Consider the following 4,740-nt stretch of genomic DNA (forward strand, 5'->3'; position numbering starts at 1 on the left):
GATTCTTCATACCACCAAACTCCTCGAACAAAACATATTCTGAATGAGTTGGCCAACGCGTCTTTAAAGATGGGCTCCTGGTACCTTCAATGGGTTGCAAGGTTAAGTGGTGAAACACAGTTGGAAGGAGGGTACTCAAACACCATTTATGAATTAGTCACTCGGCTCATTACTTCTCGAGTCTTTTCATAAGTCGCTATTATGTCCATGCAGCCTGAATATTTCATAAGTATGTTTAGAAGCCTAGATCAAATCACTTCCAAAACAACTTTGTTCTGCTTATTTGGAGCTCACATCACACCATTACTTTCATCATCCGTTTATGTCTCCGATAAGCAGTATTACTTTCGCATCAATTTTGTTTTGTGGATATGGTTGGCGTTTAAAAGGTCCTTTTAGAAAGGTTGGGGAGACTGTAACTCATTCAAAATAAGTGGCAGAAAGTGGCAGAAATTCGTCCAAAAGGTAGCTGCAGAAATTGTCCTATTTACTGTAGGTATATACTGGTAACTGTTGATTCCCACGTATGAATCCGATCTGCTCGAAGCTCTCTCACACCAGGCCCCACCATTGACAATTTTCTATTGTGCAAACGGAGTAGTTCTATTGGCTTATTAGTACGAGTAAGGTCGATAATTTCCTACCTCCTTTCGCAGTTTACTAATTCTCCCTGTCCACCAATCAATGAATGATTTCAAAATATTCTTTGATTAATATTACACTTGTATTTCTCCTATTGGCTCTGGTACGGTGTAAAATGCCAACTAATTTCCATTTACACAGTTCATTATTGTTATATATAGAACCAAAAACTTTGTGAACAATGGCCTATTCATGGGCGCATATTCACTATGTGTATTGAACGGAGAGGCAGAATGATCACCTTGAAAAAAAGCAGCCTCTCCCAGAATGCAACAAAACAAGGCTGAACTTGCAAACGGGCATGCATGTACTAGTATTTTTTTTCTGCCTTTGAACGTCATTAGATATCTCTTCGGACGTCAAAGTGAAGAACTACCGATTTTATTTCCGACTTTCGTGTCTATCAAAGCGTGACACACGACAAATGTGGACCTTCTATCCATGGGTGTGCCTTTTCTGGCTCTTGTCTCATAGTCCCTTGACTCATTGTGAAAGGGTTCAAGTTATAACTTTTCAAGAACATGAAGAGCCGAATCTAGAGGGCATTCACCATTATCCAATCATTTTATTGTTGTCCACAAAGTGGGATCATCATAGCCTATTTTGTGATGATTCTTGGCATTACCCCAACGGGTCTCAGTTCTGTTCAAATGTGAACCAAATCACTCAAGTACTCCATGAGTCTAAATTAGCCGATTTACAAGACAATTGTTTGAGAGTTACCATTTTGCCTTACTTTCCATTGGTAAACTTGAACTTGACAGATTTGAATGATAATACTGGTTACTTTGTGGATGTGTTGGATATCTTGGCAGACCTGATGCACTTCCAAGTGGTTTATCAAATGCCTCCAGATGGTCGTTGGGGAGGCAAGAACGACGATGGAACTTGGAATGGAATGGTCGGAGAATTGACAAATAATCAAAGTGACATATCCATTGGAGGCCTCTCAATCACCGAGGATAGATCCCAAGTGATTGATTTCACTTATCCTCTGATCAATGAAGACGTGACACTAAACTATCGGGTTTTGGAACCGGCAGAGCTTGATTTTCAAGCCTTTTTCCAAGTGTTCCAAACTGGAACCTGGATCAGTGTTGGAGTAGCTTTCATTCTCGTCGTTATTGGCCTTTGTTTGACCAGTCAAATGGGACCAAACAAGCTTGGAATTCTGAGGAGTTGTGAAATTACTTGGGTTAATTTTATCCTCAGGGACCCAAATGGTCATGATCATGTTTCCAGCACTTCTTCGCTTTTTTCCTACAAGATTTGGTTTGCCATAATGAGCTTGTTTTCTTTGATTGTCATGACCGTTTACACCGGAGACTTGACGTCGAAAATGACAGCATCTGGTCCAGTGGACGACCTGACCTCATTTCAAGGTAAATTTACCACAACTGGTGCATTTATACTCATAAAGTAGGCTAAAATGTTACAAACAAAAATGACATTTCTTGTGGAACATTTGGCATCATTGAGATGGGGATTGAAAACAGTAAGAGATAGCTGCGTGGAAGGGTTGTGAAAATCGTGTTATCAAAAAATTTGCATCCAATTCAGGAAACGACACGGTTCAATAATTCCAGTCCTAGCTAGCAATCACTGGTATCCTTTAAAATATCAATTTAACCTTGGACCCGATGTCTACTTCCGTATTATTTTTCGGCTTGCGCCATTTTTGGTGGGGGAAAATGTCTTTTCATGATTTCTCATCCTTGGTACTGTGGGTATAAGGAAAACTTTGCCATTTGTGCCCCTTTTTCCATAACGGCAATTGCTAAAAATTGGTAACACACCTAACTTTCAATATGGATTGATCTTGTGTGGTAGGATTCATCTGTTGTGTTGCAATTTTTGTCTTTTCCATGAATCACAACTGTTCTATAATATCTATTAAAAGTATTCCTTTACACTTGCGAAAGTGCAGTACTGTCCTTTTTATGTCTCCCTAACGCAACTAACGTGAGAGGTTGCAAGAAGTCAGGTGATGCGTAACACCCCCTATGTGTAAAAATTACAGTCACGAACATTCAAATTGACAAGGATCTAATTTGTCCCTAGATATGGCTGATCGTAACTGGCAGCTTATCATATGGCCAGGAACCAATGCCTATGAAAAGATGGCCAATAGTCCCGAAGGAACAGCCATTCAAAATGTCTTTCAAAACCATCTCTTTGATATGAGCCGATTGGATCATACTAACTCTGCTACCCTGAGAGAAGCTATTTTGAACAACAAGCATTCGGCACATTTGGGTTCGAGTTTCTTTTACATCAATTACAATGCCATCAAAAGTGTTCAGGTGCCTGGAACTTGGACTGATCAAATTGGGTTTGGTGTACCCAAGCATTGGCCTCATCTCAGTACGATGAACTATCACATTCAACGGCTAAAAGAATTCGGAATTCTGTCCACCTTAAAAGAAAAATGGCTCAATACACAAATTAAGTCCAACCAAGGTGGATCCTCTAGTGAAGCCTTTTCCATTTCATTCCAACACACACAATTTCCTTTTGTCTTCATGGGCGTATTTTGTGCTCTTTCATGTCTTGCCGGTATTCTGGAACGTGTCTTGGGCCAATTTGGTAGCAACTGCTCTAATCCATGGTATTAGAACTACCATTCGTAAAATGTATTTGGAATTTACATGTGGTATGAATTCTTCAGAACAAGTTGTACTGCACACTGTATTTTTTTGTCAGCTGACCCCTTGATCCCAAAGTGCCAAATATTCAAACCTCCACGTGGAATCATACCGTCGCTAGTTAACCATCATGAAAAATTATATGGTCCAACAACCAACAAAGGGAAACCCATGTGGGACGAGCACAAACACATGATTTGCCATTTCACATTTTCTTTCATTCGAATCTCATGTTTATTGAATGAAAATATTTTTCATCCTCAATCGGTATTCGAATCAATTAGACATTGTTTTTGTTTATTCATGAAGATGTTGGGACTGGGGTGTTGGGACATCTAATTTCTCGCTGCACATTCTTATACCCCCAATCTATATTCACCACCACTTCTGACATCTACAGCCGCAGTACCTGCCTAAATGGTCATTTCCTCCTATGTACACGTCTCTACAAAGAAGCTACTAAAACACCAAAATACAACGCTCAATAGACTCCTTTAAGTAGCAGCTGAATTATGATATCAGCACCAATTTTGGGACGTCACTAGGGCAGTTTTCAATACAGTAGAGGGAGGCACTAAAAACCCAGGATAAAAAGCACAATATTAGACAAAAACGTTTCTAAGGTTTCAAAAAGTCTTTTGTAAAAATAGGAAGTCCAAAAGAGGAAAAATAAGTCCAAAACTGGCCTTTTTGCTAAAAGGTTATCTTTAACCTTGATAGTGAGTATACTGTGACAGTTTATGAAAATACAATGCAAAATGAACCCTTCCTTCTATGGATAGATGAACCGGAACTCTAATTTGATCCCTTAACAAAGAACTATCAAGCCTCCAAAGAGTAAGTAACTTCCCAAAATTCAACGGTGACGTCATCTTCACTCCGTGCTTCAATGTTCAAATACATGGATAAAAAACTTTTTTACAGTTTCAAGAAGCCTTTTGTAAAATTCGATAATTCTAACAGAAGAAAATGAAGTCCGAAAGGAGCTTTTTTCGGCTAAAAAGTATTTTTTAAGCATGCTAATGACTTCTAATGACTTAAACCGAGACAGTTAATTAAATTGCAATGCTACATAAACCACTCTCTTCATGATTACATGAATTGCAGCTCTGATTTGATCCCCTGACAAATAACCATTAAGCCTCAAAAGTATGAATGACCTCTCAAAATGTGATGGTGACGTCATCGTCCTTTCTTGCTTCAATGTCTCAATACTCTCTCTTTTGAAGCGCTTTTGTCCCGGCTTTGACTGAAGGGTCTCAAGGGAGAACAAGCTATGAGGGTCTTCCATTTTTGATATCACGCAATGGTTTTCAGTTGGGTATTTGAATATCAACTTTTACTGGGAATAGGAAATATGCCAGCCAAGTCTTCATCTTTCTTGTGCTAAGCTTGGCTTAATATCCGCTCTATGTAGGCCACCCAAAACTTCAGAAATGCCACAAAACGGCAG

The sequence above is a fragment of the Tigriopus californicus genome, chromosome 3, assembly GCF_007210705.1.
Source record: "Tigriopus californicus strain San Diego chromosome 3, Tcal_SD_v2.1, whole genome shotgun sequence".
In the NCBI taxonomy this organism is placed as follows: Eukaryota; Metazoa; Arthropoda; class Copepoda; order Harpacticoida; family Harpacticidae; genus Tigriopus; species Tigriopus californicus.